At 33.6% G+C, this 21,484-nt stretch overlaps 1 protein-coding gene across 1 annotated transcript in view; it reads left to right on the plus strand.

The window, feature by feature from the left end:
- The window catches only part of trh (PAS domain-containing protein trachealess), a 421,208-nt gene that overhangs the window by 11,888 nt on the left and 387,836 nt on the right, over positions 1 to 21,484 (plus strand). The gene's annotated exons all lie outside the window — the stretch shown is intronic.

Raw genomic sequence — 21,484 nt, forward strand, 5'->3', positions numbered from 1 at the left:
ATTAATATTATTTGTAAGAAAAGCAACAACGTTTATTAAACACCTTGTAATGATATACGCGATTAACTAAATGCTTTATATCAAATCAAATATAATTTATGTGTTCTTGTTTTTACTGGTTTTTATCTCTTTAAATACATCTTATGTCAAATGAAAGTAAAATGTTAGCCCGTAATTAGATAATGATTATTTAGGCTGTACGTAATTTAAAGCACGATTCGTTTATCTAAATAAAATAAACGTTACTCGACGTTAGTTTGCGTTAAGAGTTGTAAAATATTTAATAAGTATTTAGCAGGTCGTAGTCTCTGCTGTGAAACATATATGATCTAGTGTATTGAATTCGTTGAACGTAAGTGTTATAGCGTCTAGATCGTTGGACTTAAATACTTTTATTTATATAAATATATGTACACATGTTTCATGTAGGTACCGTAACCCTTTTGGTTTTCACGCTTTTCTGTACATCTATACAGAATTTTAATGTTCTATCTTAGCGGTAACTTTACGGTGTGGCGATTTCTCTTAAGTAAACAACCTTTAAACTCAGGAGTTAATTTTATTTGATAGTTCTGTCCGAATAATAATCAAAATACATTAAAATGTACAATTTATAATCTCTGATGGTTTAGTAAATGAAAAAAAAAAATTAGCGAGCATTCAGTTCAGAAATAGAAAATAAGGGAACAGGATCCGGTAGCTTTCAATTTTCTTAACTGAAACGCTCGTGTATTTTACTCTCATTCTTTCTCGACTCAAAGGAGACTACCGTATTGTTTCGGTCTGAGATTTAAAAAAAAAACTTTTTATTAATGATATCGCCACATATGCTTGTAGCTTGTGCGTTGGATATGTAAATAAACTTTTGAATCGTATGAAAAAATACCGAGATTCGAATCTGGAATTTCCGGATAAAAGGCCGAGACGCTAAAACTCCGCCACGGAGATCGACTTTCTTTTGGCCGATACAGACTGTTGTAGGTTACATAAGATTCACTAAATATGACAAAATCTTTGAAGCCGTATTAAACTTGATTTGTACATACACTGCACAGTATCACTTCTCTGGACGGTCTAAGAACCGATAAAAGCGTGTTTTTATGCGAGACAATTTACAATACCGTCGTGTGACTTCAGGGCCGGATAAATGTAACCCAGAACACTTGGGTCTTTACTCGGTCGACAATTGTGTACGTTGTAGAAGAGTTTTTAATTTGCGATCAGTCGGGTGTCTCTTTATAAGTACAAGTTTTACATGTTTATAATCGTTTAAAATCATAACGGCATACGTAAAATTATTATTAATTAATCTTAATTGTATTTATTAATTGTTAACGGTAAAATCAAGGAAATGTAAGACAAAATTCTTCGTTCTATTTTCTAAACAATTTGTTAAATATTGAAATATACGAAAACATCACAGAGTATTCTCTTTTCGTCAGTGAAATTTAAAAGAATTATATATTTCCTTTCAAATTTGCGCTTTTTTTCTCGCAGGGCGTATACTCCACCTTCTGTTTAGCTTTCCGATTTCTTCTTGTTCGTCCAAAGTGATTGTGATTACACGCGAATCATTGTCAAGTATTTCAGTACAAACGTAACTACATTAAAAACTATACCGGCAATTTTTCTTCCTGAGGCCGCACAATTATCCTCCTCCCCGTGTAGTATAAATTGCTTCTGCAGAAGGCTCTCTGACGGAACAAAATTTACACCGTAAATGTATCTACATTGGATCTTTACTCGTCAAAGGACAGTTTTGACGAACCGGATCGGCAACTGGTTTTTTTGCTGCACATGATAATTCTGCCTCGGTACGTTTATCCCTTCCGCTGTACTATTAGCGACGCCAACACTGCTTCAGTCATCTCGGGTAGATCTATAATTGCAGATTTTTAACGATCGATGTATTTTAAGGCCGTAATCGTTTGTGATTCACAAACGAGCTCGAAAAGATACGATTACGACTTGTCGTTATAACTACGACCGATAGCGATGGAGTAAATTTTGCGGGCCGGACCACCTGCCGACAAAATCTTTTATAATAATTTCAGTTTTTGGTACCGATTTCATTTAAAATGTCCGAATTAATAGAAATAGTCTCTCTTTATGTATTACTTGATTACAGTATATTTTGCTCTTCATCGACTAACTTAATTAAAAATAGGACAGTAAGACGATTAATGTCGGTAACATGACGTCCTTAGTTCGATTACTAATTATAACGTACTTTTTTATAATTGTCCTTTTATAATCGTTATAACCGCCTTTGTTAACCTCTTTATCGTTTTCTGTACCGAAGTTTTCAACGATTCAGTTTTTATTATCGTCGGTCAGATCGTAATGATTTTTAACGCACTCTTTTTTGCGCCCGGCAAAACAAATCCGAAGGCGATTTAATAACCAAATGCGGTTAAACGAACAAAAAACTTATTAAATGAAAACGTTTTGACGGATTGCTGATGGTGTTTCTTTCTAAAAAGAAACAAAACATTTTATTTTATTACGAGTTGTTTAAAAATAAGCTTACTCGCACGACTTGCTGGATAAATGTGGATGAAGGAAAAATGATACGACAATGGCTATGATAAACTGTAACAACTGTATAATATGCTAAAGAATTTCATCTCGCTACTTTGAACGGCTGTTAGTTCTCATTTTATCTTATTTAAACTAATGTACGCCCTCGTACCTATGTTAGTAGTGTTATATCTACAAGTATGCATTTACAAGAACTTTTTTAATACTGTGCAGCCAGCAAACGATAATACGACTTCCGTAATCCTACGCAAAATCTCCCTGGCAACAAAAATTACATATTTTATAAAAGGTTTAATTTAATATACGATTTTCTTAATATTACGCCATACTAGTATATTTTCATTGCGTTTTCAACGTTCATTTCAGTAAAGTTTACTCGGTAAATAATAATTTATCACTGAAGAATAGGTATATTTTTCAATTTCGTTTAGGTTATTTCGTTAGCGATCATGTTGTAGTAAGTTTTCAAGTTATTCTAAACAGATGATTTTTTAAACTAAAAATTACATCGTTTAGAAAGACGATTTCAAGATATTTTCTGCCGATAGCTTAATATCGAATCGTTTTCGCATAATGTCCGATACCATTCTGATATTAAAAAAATTTCGCTTAGAAATTCAAATAAATAAAGTTAAAAAAAGAATAGAATCTGATTTAAAAAAATCATTACTCTTATATAACGACTGTTTGAAATTTTCGTCAAAGTTAAGAGTTTATTATGGATGATTAAGTTAAGATAATCGTGTAATTGTTTTAATTTTTCTGAGTTGAAAATTTAAAGAACTTAACATTAATTAAGTTCTGTGGCAGTATCAACGGGTTGGTTTTATTATATTTTTTTTAAAGTTTGGTATTTATTAAAAATACTTAGAATAACGTTATTTCTTTATTTCATACATTAATTTACATGATGAAGAGATGGATGAATTTATAAGATATCGGTCGAATTACTATGTGTGTAATATATTTGTGCGAAGCTATCGCACCACCGATCATCAGCGTATCAGACTTTGGTCTGAAGGTCCCGGGTTTGAAGCCCGATCTGGCATGGCATTTCAAACTGAACAGATCGTTAATATTTTACCCCGCAGGTTTTTCTTAATGATATATTATCAGATAAAACACCGATTGAATTTTAAATGAAAAAAAAAAAATACTTATACTTTTTGTGTTAAATATCAATTTAAAAACAAAAAAAAAAAAAAAAAAAAAAAAAAAAAAACTGAAATGGAACAAAATAAATACTATTTTCTTGAAATTAAGTTGTAGTTATTGTTTTTCCTTAAGGTCAGACTTATAAGTTCCTAAAATGAATATTGTTGATTATTTAACTGGCTGATTTATGATACGGATTGAGCATGATTTCTGCAGTAATCGGGTCGGGTATATCTATATATATATGTTGTATATAAAAGAGAATGTCCTGACTGACTGACTCATAATCAAGGTACAGCCAAAACTATTATATGTAGTGACTTAAAATTTTCAGGGTACCTTCGTATCTTTAAGTAGGCGTGCACTAAGAAAGGATTTTGCGAAATTTTGATTTTAAGGGGTTCAAATGAATGATCGATAGTAATTTCAGTATCGATTTATTCGTGTCAAAATAGTTGTGTTTTATTTGTGCTTTATTGAATGAATGGATTACGGTAGTAAAATTTATTAGTAATTTAATTTTTAAATTTAATTTAAATGTATTATTAATGTTGTTATTTATTGTTTATAAACATTTAAGAAAAAATCGTATGATTTTTTGACGGGCATCATCATGTTCTTTCTTCTGGCTCTTATTTGTCGGTGTTGCTTCTTCCTACGGATCGTTTATAAACATTTAAGAAAAAAGAAGTCATATGATTTTTTACGAGTCAACAGGTTAGTGTATTTCAAAAAGTGAATAAACATGTCAATCGAAAAGACACGTTATAACCCAAACAGTTAAATCTATCAAAGGAGATATTGCATGCTCGTTCCGAGCACTTGCTTTTCACTTATTCAGCGAGGAAGAAAGATGCCAGGAGATACGAAACACAATCGTTTCGTACGTGGCTGATCATTAGATTGACTTTGCTCATATGTCTTACAAATCTTCAAACGTTAACCACTTTCCAACTTATATATATATATAAATAGATATATATATTTATATATATAAGAGAGACAGCCTAAAATAACTTTTCAACCGTTAACAATACAAAAATTAAATGTGGCAGATGCTGCTACTTCAAAACAACATATATTTCGAGGCAAGCTCATTACACCTCAAGCCCTCATGGAAGGCATCCAAAAATTTTAAATGGCAAACTGTGATACATCTATTTAAGAGTTATTGGAAAAAAAATAATATTGACGTAAGAAAATCGGGCTCCAACAATCCTAACCAAAGTGGCGGCCAGTTATTATTTTTTTTATAGCTAGTTTCAAAAATGTTCTACAATACGTGTTAAACAGTCGTTCGTTATGTAACAGTAAAAAAGAAGAAATTATAGGATGTTTCTACATCAAAACTATCTAATTTTCAGTTTGGAGGCGTAACTTGGAACGAAGTTTTGTGCACGTTTGAAGGTAGCCGTGAAAAATATTAAATGATTGCCGTTTTGGTTAGGGTTATCGCAGCTTTCAATATCCTTTAAAATTATGCGGCACAATTCTACGATTTCGATTTAAAATTTTTGAGTCGTTTCACCAGTGGGGAGCACAGGGGCCTGTGTAATTTTATAACGAAAAGTAAATCGTTTCGAGTTGTAAGCGTTTGCTGAATTTTCTCTAACTGTTTAAAAGTTATTTAAGGGTTGCCGAATTTTTTTAATACCTTTTAGAACAAATATTCTCGTGTACATATATACAAACACGCGCGCGCACACTCTTTTTTTTAAGTTTTACTTTAAGTTTACTTTCCATCAAGCCACTTATCTGTTCTAATAGCTCAAAAATGAAACGCCTCTTACTGTTTTGCATAAAAAAAGGGATTCGTTCAATTATTCTCACCTATATGTATTTTAAAATAATCCTACACAAATAACCGGTATTAAGCGAAAATAAAATAAATAAAAAATCGTTTAAATTTATTTAATTTCTCAAATATTTGTTAAAATACGTAATAGTATTCAGTATTGAATGTACTTCGTTTGAACGGTCTCGTCGTCGAAGCTCAAGTAAATAGCCGGTTAACCTTATTAGGTCAAAAAAGTTGAAATCTAATTAAAAAAATGTTATAAACCTTTGTAGAAACAGAAGATAGATCAGATTTGGTAATCGAGTATTTTTTTCAATAAATTGAGCTTAATGCTAAATGCATGTTATGCCTTTATATTCGCTATATTGAATCATTTTATTAAAATAAGGGATCGGGAACGAAAGTTTTGTAGATTTTTGATTTCGATATCAGATGTAAATATTTTCTTTTCGTTAATACTGTACGGCTAAGTTATTATTAGCCCTTCGATTCCGATGATCAAATTTATTATCTACTTTTTTAATATCATTTTGCGCTTTATTTATTTTTGGAAAATTATTTTTGTACCGCAAAGCGAATCCGTCTAAGCGTAAGAGAAGTTAGGTTAAAGACTAAAATTAGATTATAATCTTAAGTGCGAATCGTTAGACCTATAAGCAAAACGTTCAAGAAAGACAAAGCGACTATTTTGGATTCGATTTTATTTGCATCGATAATAATTTTTGTCGTGAAATAAACTTGAACAATTAATCACGAGCGAGCGAACCAGTGTTATTAAAATTATGAAACCTTGAAATTCCGCAGCTTTATTTAGTCGAGACCTTCTGTTCTGTTAATCCGAGTTACGCGAAGGCACGGTACGTTGATTATCGGAACCTAACGATAAATCACAGCCGATAGACGGAACCGAAGAATGCCGGTAGAGCTAATATTTAACTCGCATTAGGCCTTTATCGTCGACCTTCTTAAAGAAAAGGCAAACGCTTAATCTCTGTGCTATTCCGATAAAAATACCGTGAAAGATACAGTAAATTTACCTTTATTTAAATTCAGCCTTTCCATAAAGGAAGAAAATCGGATGAAATCGGCTCAAAAATCGAGGAGGAATCGGTTAAATATATATTTAATGAGTTGACAGTTTAACTAACGGTTAAATAAGTACGGGTAGTTATGCGTGTGTAAGTCGGATATCAAAACTCGGTGGTTGCAAGCCGAATGACGCCACATACAAGTCGTTCACGAAAATGGAACGGCCTGCTGCCGTTCACAAAAACAATTAATATCGTTAAGGTTAAGGTTTGTGAGGGGAGAATTTCCCGTTACAATCGAGCCGAATATATCGTACAAAAGCGTACTAAAACCCCTGAAATTCAGGTGTTCGTTCCTGTGATGATACCTTCAGTCTATTCGCCGCCAGGACCTCCTATATATCGACCGATGTTACGTTTAATGTAACACCGCTGACTGCTATCTTTTCGAGATACTTTTCACACGCATTACATCCGTAAGAAATGCCGGTATAGATGATGAAAACGACAGATTAATGTTGTAGCCTCTTTTGTGGAAAACAATCGATTTATTCTGTCGACGATCAATAATATTTTTAATTAGTGTATAATTAAAAATATTATTTATCGAGTTGTTTTTTTTTTGAAGTTTGATGTAATGTGAATACATTAGGAATATTTCATTAGAGTATCTAATAATAATTAAACTACTCAAATGCACAACTGCATAAATGTATTCAAGCGGAACCGTAATTATTATAATAACCATAACTAGATGGGAAATTTAAAATTAGTTTTCATATTATTGTAGAGCGAGTGTGTGCGTGTGCGTGTGTGTTTGTGTGTGATATCTTTTTTTATCGGTGAGCCTACGATTAATATTACAATCTATATAACAATTTTTTTTTAATACGATAGTAAATATTATAATTTGTAACAGAATGAGAGTTAATTCCATCTCGGATCCAAACCCTTGGTAATTTGATCATATTAGGTCTTCATCTCATTTTATTTTTATATTTTTTAATAAACTATACTTCAAAGAATTCTTCCTATTATAGCACCGAGTAAAATTACAGAATAATATAGTTTCAAAAAAAGAATGAATATAATAATAATGTTGATAAAAATAAAAGTAAAAAAAAAAGAAATTAAGAAAGAAAAAAAATCAAGAAATTATTAGAACGACTGACCGTGCGATTTGCTATTTTAGGTGCATTGTAATACAAGCGACCGATGTAATCATGTCGTAATGAACTCGTGGACTTTAAATTGTGATGGTGGAGGTGGTGGAGATGTGCCAGTAGATTTAGTAATAGAAAATAAATCGAAACAGAAATTAAAAAGGGAAAAAACATAATAATTTTTTTCTTTCGTGAAAACCTGTCTATCTTCTACTCTTTTTCTTTTTGTACATCCTTAACTTTGTAATCGACTTTTTATACGAGTATCAGAATATTCTTTTTTTATTTATTTATTTTTCTAAACACGAGTCCAGACACAAAACACAACCGACGACTAGCGAGCGGGTTTAAAAAAACAAAAACATAAACAGCTGTATTTACTTTCCCGGTTATTATAGTATAAAATATAAGAGAAAGTTATATTATCGGTAACGATTCTGAATACCCATTTTTACCCCTTCTTTCGACGTTTTATCTAAAACTGTACAAACCTAAAGAGCAATTTTGCATGTTGGTGTATGTTTTTTATAATATTTCTGGATCGGGTTTACCTATGTAGATAAAATACGGTACGATACCTCGTGTAACAGGCATCTGTATCAAACTTTTACGAGAAGCGGACAAGGAGTGGAGTAGTTTCCCTTTAACGTATGACTGCTGATTCGAGGGTGATGTATTTGGCTAAAACCGGGAAATTTTTGAAGGCTAAGATTATATTACTTTCTCTGCGAACAAAAAATAAGAAAGACGCAATTTGGTGAAAGAGTAACAGAGATGCGTCACAAGATTAATAGTAAAAATTAATCTTTTCGCTTATAAATTCAAATAAGTTAGCTGAAAAATTTAATATAAAAAGAATAGTAAAGCGTTTCACAATCCGGATGTCTTATCTCATATCCGGTGTCAGTCTGTATGTTTTTGTCCGCGAATCGTTTTCTAATTTTATCGACATTAGGTTTCTCAGGTTTGTGGCTCTTTCAAAGGTTTTTTCATACGAATAGCGTTGTCGGAGGATTATCCGTACCTTAAAATAAATGTAAAATATAAAAGTTAAAAAAAGAAAAGAATCTGATTTTTAAAAATCATTACTCTTTATACAACGACTGTTTGAAATTTACGTCAAAGTTGAGAGTTTATTATGGATGATTAAGTTAAGATAATCGTGTAATTGTTTTAATTTTTCCGAGTTGAAAATTTAAAGAACTTAACATTAGTTAAGTTCTGTGCCGGTATCAACAGGCAGGTTGTTATGTATTCAGGGATTTATATCTTTTAATAATTGTTATTAAAAATGTATATCTCGAATAATATAAGAACCGGAGGGGCACAGCGCCCTTGGAAAAGGGAACGGAACGGAACGCATAAGTGGCGGGTGTATCAGCATTTCTCCCTACGAATCGCAGAGCCTGGACAATGTCCCTTGCTGCTGTATGATTCTGTAATCGGGCGTGTTTCAAGGGTTTTCTTTTAATGTCGGTTGTAGGTTTTAAATGTTATTTTATTTACGGACGGATTTTGTTATTTGCGTTCTTATCCGTTTAGACCGGCGTTCTGAACCCATTACTGGGTCCGACCGTGGGAGATTAAGCTTTTTGAGCCTGGTGCTCCCGACGTGATTCCCTTCAGACCGTCCGCTGAAGTCCTTTCAGTGCTAGCACTTTATGGGCTAGCAGGAATACGCCAAAACGGGGGCCTAGTTGTTTGGAGGGAGCAATGCGCGCCCCCTTCTCCGGAGGGAGTCGCATGTGCTGATTTAATTAAATTGTGAGTTTTTTTAAGCAGTGTGGATAAAGAATTAAGGTCTTCAGTGGCTGCCCTTCTGGAAAAGGGAAGGGAGTGATTTAAAAAATTCCGTTACACAAGGGTCAGTATTAATCTTTCTTTAATTTTGTGAAAGTACGATTGCGTGAATTATTTTTTCCCCGATGATCATTTTCGTTACCGTTAAACACAAAAATAAAATGTTGGAAATTTGAATGAAAAGTGGAGTTAAATAACCTTGATAATTTATGGGATCGCGTTGTCGGTATCTGTAAGACCGTATAAATTTAAAATGACATTTAAATAACTTTATTGTATTGTATACCTTTGATCAGAGTTTTAAAAAATACTATAAAATGTTATATCCTGCAGCTTTTTCATTTAAATTATTGTTAAAATAACTCTTCGGCTAGTAAAAAAATGACAAAAATATAAAATAAGCCGCATCTTTAAAGCATATTTTTACACACAACTTACTACAGAGATCATAAAAAGTTTCCGCTTACTAGAAACGTCAAAGCGTTTCAAATTATCGGCTTTAGATTGTTTTGTCTTAACGTATCCTGACAAATTATATTTATTTATTTAATAAAACAACAGGCTAACCGCCTCGATTACAGTTAATAATAAATGGTGATTGTAGCGTATAAACATGTCAAACTCGTCCGGGATTTGAACTCGGTCTCTTAGAATGGAATGCAGAAGTGCTACGACTCCGTTTAGGTAGGTCGTCGTAATAATACCTATTATTATTACCGATAAAAAAGGATAAACATTACACAATTTTTTTTTTTTTTATTTACTTTAAGGGAAGTAAATCCTTTGTTTGTATATATGTGGGCATACGATATATATTTTCCTTCTTCCATAGTCGAGCCGGATAACTCGTTACTAGTACTTTATCGATGATCGTCGCGTGTTGTCATTGAATATCATAAGTAGAAGTATACGTATATGTTAAGTGGCATAACCGTAATTACTGCAGGCGATCACCGATAAAAATAACAACCAACAAGAATCCGATATTATCCTTAAACGACGTTAAGTGGTTTCCGTTGCGATCTTCGCCGAGGCAAATTTAATTTACGTCGTCATTTAAATTTAATTTATTTGCCCTACAAGTGATATCTTCACTCTACGTATTACAAGGACCGGTGTTGTACGGTGATCGTAATTACTCTCAGAGAAAGTAATTGCGGTTGAAAATTAACAGGTAAGTTATTTATTATATACATTGTAGTTCAAGAAACGGCCGTATAAAAAATGTAAATTTCCAATGAAAATTAACACTATCCGTTAAACGGACCTATTATTTCATCGATTTATTTTTTTGGACGTTTAATCGAAACGTCCAAAAACAACATTATGCAACCGGGTGTAATGAAATTTAAAAATGCCACCGGATTCCGTGATTGTAAAACACGTGTTTTATCTAGATTACACCGTACCTAAAGACCTAGTTGTACCGTTGTAAAAGATGAGTGAATTGAACCGAGGCTTTTTTGTTTTGTAGTGTTATACGTGATAAAGCGTGTCGGCTTGTACGTGATCGCCGGCGTTGTGAAAACGATGTTAAGACCGGGTCGACGGGTCGGAAGGTAGGGATGAATGCTTGCGCGCGCGTGTTAAGGATGAGATACGTGTACGAGCGTACTTATATTTATACGTCTCGTCCAGATTCGGGGCGTGATGAAGACGAGAAAGGTCGGGAAGATTCCGGTCCATCATCGATCGTTTTGTGTTCGTTCGTTCGTCGGATGTTGTTAAAAAGACGGACATGTAACGGAAGCGAAACACGAAGTACAGCGGTGCGGTACGTACAGCCGTGTCGTTCGTAGAATCGCTACCGCTTTCGCTCATTCGTTCGGTGTTTTACTTACCGCTCCCGCTCCCGCCCGCCGGTAACCTCCAAACGGCATCGTACTCGCACTCCGCTCTTCTACAAAAACACACACGCGAGTGTAACATTTACTGCATAACACATTCAAGGGTGAATCTAGTCGAGCGAGACTTGAATGTTGAGCTGACCAGAGCGTCTGAACTCCCTTTTCCTAACTATAACGATCCCCCTCGACGTACCGCATCGCACGTGCGTGTAAGCGCGTGACTCAGCTGATTGCACGTCCTACACTGTACGGTATTATCATATACGTTACGTTATCGCACATAATACGCGTGTTAGTTTACTATTCATAGTCTTGTTTTTATTCATTAGATATAACCGTACATACGTATTTGCTGTTAACAGTTATAACTTACTCAGCTTCTTTTTTCTACTGCATCGTGTTTTTTTTTCTAAGTAAAACTGATACATTCATTCATTAAAGATATATTTTTTGTCACATCCCCATCTTATTATGATGACTGTGAAATAATATGTTACTCTTGATTGTTATATCGGGATATAGTTTGTCATCATTTTTATTAGTATTATTATTAATATTTATTATCAACATCGTCATTTATTTCCTTTTAAAATAGTTTAACCGTATGTTGTGTTTTATTAAAATTTGGTTACGGAAGCGATTCTATGTGCCCGTTCATTACGCGTTAAGAATTATTTTTTTCTTATTCCATAAGATATTAAATACACTCATTTAATTTTTTAACACATTTTTTCTTGTTTTTGAAACTACATACATTCTTACTGTTACCGAATGAGAGTAAAAGCCGATAAAATTAAAAAAGTAAAATCTATTTTATAAAAATTAATATTTTACTTTATTAAACATCGATCAGTATTCTTCCGATTAATTGTAGTTCTGTTTCGGGATAAGAGGAACTTTCAAGATTGCTGTTTACTAAACAAACGTTTTACGGGGATAATCATATCAACGGTCATCTAGAACCATCTTCTTTCTCAGTTTTTTGTCGATTTGACGTCTTCAGCGGATATTTCCTTTTCACCGAATATTTAATTTTCTTCATTTTACATCTATTATTATTTTCCTTGCGTTCTTCTTTTTTTAATCTGTGCTTTCCAACATTTCCCCGTTCTTGAGGTCGATTGAATTACAGCTTATTTCTTCCATTTGTATGTAAGGGTGTCCTCGGCGTGTTGATATGCAACAGTTTATCGATTCGGTGAAGAAGACTGTAGGAAACCGCTAGGTCTTCAATATCCATTGAATAATTTCACTTGAAAGTAAAAAGCTACGGTTCGGTTTTGTCACAAAAGAAATCGATTTGATCATCCCGAGTAAATTTTTAACGTAATAAAATTCCGGGAAATTTCGCCTTTCGGACAACAGAAATACTATCGTTATCAAACGGGAATTTATCCGCACGATCAGCAATGTTACGTACGCGTATATATGTGAAACATAAATTCAAGTTAGACGAGTGCAATCCATTCGGTGAGTAATTTTTCGATTCCGTTTTTTTATACCGGCATCCGGAATTAAAATCGTTCTTGATGATGGTTTGAATTGAATAGACAAACGTGAATTTTATTTCGGTTTCAAGATATTTTTATTTCTTTATACGGTTGGAACCGAGGAAAAATGAATGTATCCGTGGAGTTCATACCTATTATTTGTATTACTGTTTATTTATTTTTAATTAAGAATTCTCCGGTGATTAATTTTTTTCTTTTACGTAAACATAATTAGGAGTTTCACTCGGAGAAGATAAAATCCCTCGATGTTTATTTATCCTTGTGTACAGTTATTTTTAATTTAATTCGTGAAAAAATTATACATCTGATTTAGTCAATCGCTTCCGTCATCGTTGTTATATTGTTTAGTTTTCGAGAGGTAAGTAACTTTTCAGATCGACTCATTATAATAAAAAAATTACGTATAGACACACAAATAAGTGTGGAAGTAAATAACTGAAGTTATAGATTTACGATTATAATGTGCCGTAACATTTTCCGGCAGAATTTTAACTTTTAATAAGTATAACCTACTTTAGTACCGACTTCGAATCGGCCTTCCGACTTACAGCGTAATATTCAAAGTTAAAAATGTTTTATAATAAGGATGTAAAATGCGGGATAATATCTCAAAACTGTTGTTATTTGAATAAAAACCCGTTACACGTTAATATTTCTTGAAACAACTCGACGAAATGTTATATACGCTAAAAGTTATTATAATAATATTTTCTTATTTTAAGCGAACCGAAAATAAATAAAATATGAATACATTGATGGATAAGCAAGCCGTTCGGTATCATTGACCGATACGGTATGGCGCAAGCTAATTGCAGCCGCATAACTTATGTCAATACAGACTAATTTTCAATCTCTCCCTTTTTTTTTAAGAGAGATCCAAGGACAACAATTGCTTTGCGAGCAAACGAGTAAACAGATAATTGTTTCCTCTTTCTTTTCCATACATTGTAGCGTTCTTTTATTTTTTTCGTTTAAAAGAACTCGCACACTAGCATCGGTAGTGTCATTTATTCTTAAGAAAGAAAAAACATAACAGAAAATAAATGAATTAAACAAAACGTAAATGCTGTACAGAAAAAGATCGGAAATACTAGAATTTAAAAAAAGACCTACTGTTTTATCGTACGTAAAGAAGAAGATAATTATTAAGAACAGTTATAATAAATTACTCCGTTAGAAACTCTTCAAAAAATTACATATTAAACGAACTAAATATTATACGTAATCGTCTACAAGTAGATAGTAATAAATGAATCGCAGAAATTAATTCTTTTAATTGTTTATACAAAAAAATAATTTATAATTATAATTTAATATCTTGTTAATATTTGAACTATGTGCTGTTTTCTCCATACGTCCGGCTACTGCCGGGTCTGGATGTGTGTGTTTACCGCTACCGGTTTTCCAGACCTGACACGGTCGCTGCTATGTAAGTATATCGGTAAACATGTAATCCGGGAACAGACTCGGGACGACCGCTCCTGAGACGTGCGGTTAATTGAAACCCGACCGCCAAAGAACACCGCTATCCGCAGTCTAGGATTCAAATCCATATAAAAGCGACCGCCTTTATAAGGACTCAAAGCTTAGAACTCTTTGAAAATTAGCTGATTTTACGATGACAGGTTTAGCAGCTAGACTAACCCCGCGGTTAATTTGACTGTACGTATTGACTGACGATCGGTTCATTGAATCCGATAGATAGTGTTGATCGAGTCGGCGGCGTGAAGAAGGCGTTGCTATTTCTACTATACAGTTAAAAGCATCTGTTACATATTAGCTAACAATACCGTAAAATACAACTATTCATTAACTAACACGTTTTCACATATGCACTACTGCTCGCAGAATGTCATTATAATCTCGATGACATCATGCGTACTAAGCGTATTACTCGCTACCCGAATTGACGGAGCTCTAAGTCGCACGATATTTAATTTTCATTATAATTTATTTTATTAAGTGGGAGCTTAGACTGCCTGAGACGAGACGCAAGTAATTCCGGTAAAAATACGCGGTAAATGTCAAGAATAACAAGTTTTCCGTTCCGGAACTATGAAACGGAAAAGGTTTCTCGTTGTGTTCTTCACGGGGTCAAGTATGACACGAAATCGTTATACGGGGTCAGATGAAATAAGACGGTAGAGAACAGGTACGACGTATTCATTTTTCACTTTACAGTATGCGGTCCGGTCTTCTGTACGGCAGTAACATCTTCAAACGGCACCGCAGCGATCGAAGTCGATTTATCAGACGGTAATAATATACTGCATACGGCCTGTGCTAAAGTGTAGATAATCTGCGTTCCGTAGATTTCGCGTAAAATATATTTGGTGTAAAGAAACCGTCTCACATCTCATTTTTCCTAGCGACCTCGGTACGAGATACTTATCGATGACAACGGTATACTATTTTAAGGAGCGTTATGCGAGGTCATCTGTATTTGAATATGGCAAATAACGTAGGATTAAATTCAGCCGTACAAATAGTACCGTTATTTTTTACACTGTGGAGCGTGCATAATTACTCTCGTGGACATTAAACTCGGATATGTAACTTTCGATATGTTATCTTCACCGATCTTCGGGTGTATAACTCTTATTTAATATTCAGTTTCTCTCGTATCCGTTTTCGATAATCCGTATCTTTCAATATTTCTTCCGACTCATCTTGTGATTTCTGCCGAAACAACATTTTCTGATCGTCGAAATTAAATTTTTTTTACAGTCACCGTTTCTGGTATACTTATTCCACTTTGAGGTTTTTCTTTTGTATTATTTCTTTTGTAAATAGTTTGTAAAGCGATGAGGATGTGCTTCATCCTTGCTTTACTCTTTTCTGAATCATTGTTTTCTTCGTCTTTTATTCTTACAGCTGTTAATTTTTTTGCGGATGTTAAGTCATCTTTTCCTGCATTTCAATTCGATTTCTTTTTAAACGTTAAAAAAATATTAGATATCGATTAATTCATCGGTTCTGACGTTTATGCCCGTTCAAAAGAAAAAAGAAATGTTCCAGATATAATTATTTGTTTTTAAAAGTCGGTTGGTATAAGCCGCTTAACGTATAAATCTCACTAATTACAAATATTTATTTTACATGTTAATTTAGTTATTATTTTACGATTTTAATAACATTTTAAATATTTCTTTAAATAAAACAAATTAAAATGTTATGCTTATTTTAAAAAGAGGATTAAAAAATAATAGTTTTTTTCTGGGAGAAAAATCCTTTCGCGTATCATCGCCCGGACACGATATATCGGTTGCAATTAAATAAATTTAAAAATTGACGATTAAAAATTAATTAATTAAAAACTCAAAACCAGCAACGTAAAAATACTTTTTAAAAGTAAAAAGCTTGTAGTCCGCTTTGCAGTCCAATTGGCTGCGGTGACTTACCGATTTACACATACTGTGTGGGCGTTCGTTGGTGCGGTTGCTTTGTTCAACCGGCATCAGTAGTTTATCTAAGGGAAAAATTTCTACCTCGCTGCTGTGGGAAACTCCGAGAATTACGGCTGGCCACCAACCAACTAAAGCTCCAAGCGCTTCCAAATGCTTTTAAATGGCATTCAGCGACTTAGGCGTGGTAGCGAATTGCTGTCTTGACGATATAAATTTATTTATTGAAGTCATATATATTTTTGATAGTTGACAGGGTGCGCCTACCCAATTTAGTTATATATGACAAGTAAACGGTTGAGACATGTAAGCCGTTGGTGTATGGCACCGCGGTTAGTCCGCTCACGCTGTTACGTAAGCTCTAGAGCTACGTTAGGATACTGGTCGCTAAACTATTCGAGGCTCACTAGCCGTTTGTGACACAGACATTCGGTCTTATGCTTTAGGGCGACTGTATAGGGTGGTGGTGGGCGAAATAACAAGCAAACTAAAAAAAATCCTCACGGCGAGAAGGGAGACCGTAAACATTTCACTGAATAATATTTGTAGCCGGAGGAAAAATTTATTTTCTGTTAAATATAAAAACTCAATCAATTTTCCTATCAGAAGTTACCTTCTTGCCAGAGCTCAATTGCTGCTGTGAGGGACGTAACTTGTTCTGAGAAAGCTTCTTTCAATTTCTTGCATCTTTACAGGAAGCTCTTTACAAGATACGCTTTTTCTCTCTTTGTACATTGCTTGAGATAGCCTGTACAAAACTAACACCAAGTTGTACTGGATTCCTCTTGCTGAGGGATTTTTTTTATCGCGACGAGCCACAGGAAAGGACACTTTTTGTTCGATACAGATCTTCAATATATCCTTTTCGTGTTTGTAAAGCGGGTATTCCTGAGACCTTGCCGAATGAGTACCTTTGTATTTTATGCATTTTACTTCTTCAGCGCATTTGCTATCTTCATGTCCCATACGGCTGAAACGTGCACAAAACTATTCCTTTTGGCAACCAATTTTGGTGGACCAAAACCCTGACACAGAAAATAGCGTTTTGGGTTTAGTGCGTATATACATAAAATCGGAAAGGTAACCGACCTTTATTCGATCAGGAACGGCAGGAGCAGAAAATGTTAGAATGACGGTACATCAACACAGTTCTCCTTCCTCATAATCCTTTGTACAGATATCACATCTTGCGGTGATAGCTCTTCTGATATCTCCCTTAGTTCAATACCGGGCAAGTCACGACAAAATATTACTTCCTTGCTGAAATTCAGCGTATTATGGAGTTCTACTACCGCTGCATCTTTCCCTATATTCTTAAGGGCTAGGAATTTTCGGCATCGGTCTTGATTAAACACTCCAGTCAGTAGTGCGCCACTCGTAGGCGTGTTAACAGATTTCAGAGACCCACAGGCTATCACGCACTTACTTATTAGAAAGGGAGAAACGTTTGCAAAGAATTGCTAACTTTCCAAACTCGTAACAGTGTATCCATTGAAATGGATACGACCATTCGACCGACGTTGTCGGCCTAAGTCGCTTTCGACTCCCCGGTTTGTAGGTTTTACAGGCCAACTGACAACCACTGAAGAATTTTTAAGTGGAATTGGCATTCAGTTCTCACAAGTACTGCCAATATAGCAGAGCACACGCGTACAGAAGCTAGAGCTAAATACAACCGGGTTCGCATAGGTGCCCGGAGAACATCGTTCGAGACTCACTACGAAGAGCCATCTATCCGTCGGCATAATAGTTTCCACCTTGGGTTACGGTTAGATTTTTGTAAGGTATCGCAACAACACCGAGTGTAAGTGTAAGAAGAAACAGTGTATGTTGTTATGTAGTCGTTTGTAGTCGTATGTTGTAATTTGTGTGTGTGTGTGTGTGTGTGTGTGTGTGTGTGTGTGTGTGTGTGTGTATATATATGGTAAAGTGTTCTGCAGCTCTGTGTGTAGCGGGAAGAAAAGCTGCAGAGGCTAGGGCCACGGAGTCGCCAACCCCCAAACTCTAAAGAGTAAGACTCCCCGTCGGGAAAAAATAATAGCGACAAGGTGTTTATTATTTGCTTCTATGTTTTTCATTTGGAACAACCGTTTGTCTAGTTTATAAAGTTATATTATTATTATTTGAAAATATATGCTATTTAACTTACAAAAATTATTCGGATTGTACTACAGTAATTTATCGCGTATTTAATAAAGAATTAAATAAAAATATTTAAATTTAAAGTAACGTAAAGAAAAAACTAAAAAAAATAAATAGTTAAAACTCTTTTAACCGTTAAATTCTTTTTTAAATGAAGAAATAAAGCGTGCAAAAGCTGTCGGTAAGAAAGTAGTAAGTGTGTTAGGTGATGAAGATGCGGTAAAATTAACTTGCCGTAAGGCGATCGCATTCGAAAACATTCTTTGCATTAATATAGAGAATAGGAAGTTTAAAAAATATTCGGCTAAAGTAAATTAGAAAAATAACTGTAGAAACACAGTGTGTGTCTATTTAAATACTTTTTTATTTTATGGTTTTCTGTCCGGTACGGCTACATAAAATAAAAACTAAGAAATATACGCGTCGATGATTATACTAATCCGTACCGTAATGTTAAAAAATAAATAAAAAAATTAGCGGTAAAATCTTCATTCGCATTAATTTATTAGCGAAGAAAATACAAATCGTTCAGAGACGATGCTATATTTGTTGTTTACGTACTGTATAAATTACGAGTAATAAATCATATTTTTTATTTAATATTAACAAAATGTAGGTTAAATTTACAATCGATTAAAAAAAAGAAAAAGTTGTATTCTCCAGGGTCGCTGTGTGCTATCGATGTTCGTGCGGTACGACACACGGAGTGGAGAAATTAAACCGTATTTAATAAGTTAATGAGACGTCTCTTACTCGATAGCTTTGAATCTCAATAAATCGCTTCGCAATAACGATATAAAATTTTTATCCGTCTTACTTCATTATCCGATCGCTTTTGTGTTAAAGTGTGGCGCTTTCTTTCGTTATTGTAATCTTTCTTCTGAAAGCTATCTGGGAAGCGTAATAAAGAAATGCGTATTAATAATTATGCGATCGATATTATTGCGACAGCTGCATTGAAAACTGAATTGCAATTATTTTAGAGAAAAAGGTACTCAAACGATCCGTTATTACGTTAAATACACCGACAACTCTGTAGACTTTGGTTCAAGAGACGAGGCGCTATCTAATAATTTTTTGTTACTGTACACGGAGTTAGTTGTTTTATACATTTTATACTGGAAAGATTTGCGATTTTAACGGTGCAGTTAAATTTTTTCCACGATTTTTATTTTTTATTTTTAAATATGAGCTTATAAAATTTTGCGAATAACAACACTTTATCTATAACCCTTGATATAAAAACCGTTTAGATTTTTTGAACGGACTTATGAGTGATTTATTTTTACAGAAATGTCGCTGTTTTAACAAACGAAATAAAACACATTCAGGTTTAAACTTTCTGCGAATATGTTTTTATTATAATTATTATTATTGTATGTAATGCATTTATATACTGTGTAACCGCTTTTTTAAAAATTAATTTCATCTTTTGTAAAACCGTTGTAATCAAACTCTTTCGTTAGAGTTTCATCCAGACGGTTTTTTAACTGTGGAGACAGGTATATTATATTTATAGCCTTTGTTGTATATTGTATTATGTGGAGATCCGAAAAAAAATATTCATCTATTTTATTTATATCCGTTCTAACTTTAGATTTGTCTAACTTTTTTTTTTTGAAAATTCGGTCAAAATTGTTATCGAATGAATTCAACTTCTAATTAATTAGTTTTTTATTTGTTATTTTTCTGATGATTTATTAAAAAAAAAGGCATAAGCGATTTATGTCTTACTAATTTATAAACGTTAAAATCGATGATTATACACAGGTTAAACGATTGTTTCGTTACACGGTTTTTATTTAAAATTATTTATATCCTCTAATAACAATAATAATATTTTCGGTATCTCTCTGTGATTATTCTTTTAATATAATTTAGTAGGTGAACGTTATATTAATGCTACAGTGTATGTAACATCGGTTGTAATTTTGCCGACGACAAATAATTATGAATATAAAAACCTATTTCGTCATAATTTATAATAATAATTTAAAAATCAAGTAATTTTTTATTTGCGTCGGTTTCTAATTCATACGAATCTATAATTAATTGTTTTCAGTTTGATTTACATAAATAAACAACATCGGTTATATTTTTCTTACGTTTTCCTCTTTAATAGAAATTACACGCGCTGTATTTTAATATTATGTATTACTTATTGTTAACGTAAATCGTAACTGTCGTGCGAGTAATATAATTGTTTTGTACGCTGCTTTGTGTAAATTATTTTCTTTCATTACCGGCCTACGATAAGCATTCGTTTTATACGTTAAAAAAGCTTACTCGACACGCGGTAAATTCTGTATCGTAATAGATTACAACGGTCGCCATAAGCCGCACTGTTTCTTGGTATTTCTTTACGATCGGAATTTAAAAAGATTCTGTTTTCGGTACCGTAACGTTAATATGCAGCTTTTTGAAAAGAAGAGGAGCTTCTCGATTTGACGCGTATGTATTTTTCTTTTTTTATATCTACGTGTGTTTATTTTTTACTCGAGTCTAAACGTTCCGAATTTGATAATTATTTTTTCATTTTGTAGAATAGGTTTCTTTGGTGACGCGTAATAATTTTTTAACGATTAAAAAGTGAATATTTTTTTAAACAAAATTCTACCTATGTGCCTATTATTCGAAGATTTTATTTACAGATGAACGAAAAGACAGCAACCCGTATGGAAAAGTACAAACATGAAAACCAGTATATGAAAAAAAATTATTGAATGTAAAAAATAAATAAATATTAAATACTTAAATAACGTACACGTACGGAAATGTTCTCCATTTGCAGGGATACAGCAACACGCTTATTAACGATAGCATTCACCTTTGTAATGGTTTCAGAGCTGATGTGGGATATTTCGATTCAATGTTTTCTTTTAGATTGTATGATGATTATTTTTGAACACTTATATTTTATATTTACCCCCCCCCCCACCAAAAAAACCGTAGAAGATAAATCCGGCTGCTTGGTGGACCAAGAAGTGACGTTTACCACCAAAGAACTCACGTTTCAGTAAAATTGTGTTATTGGTCGTGCGGGTTGTTGTACCGTCTTCCTGCAGCCAGAGATCGCGTTCGTCTTCTAGCAGCGC

The sequence above is a fragment of the Lycorma delicatula genome, chromosome 7, assembly GCF_047948215.1.
Source record: "Lycorma delicatula isolate Av1 chromosome 7, ASM4794821v1, whole genome shotgun sequence".
NCBI lineage: Eukaryota > Metazoa > Arthropoda > Insecta > Hemiptera > Fulgoridae > Lycorma > Lycorma delicatula.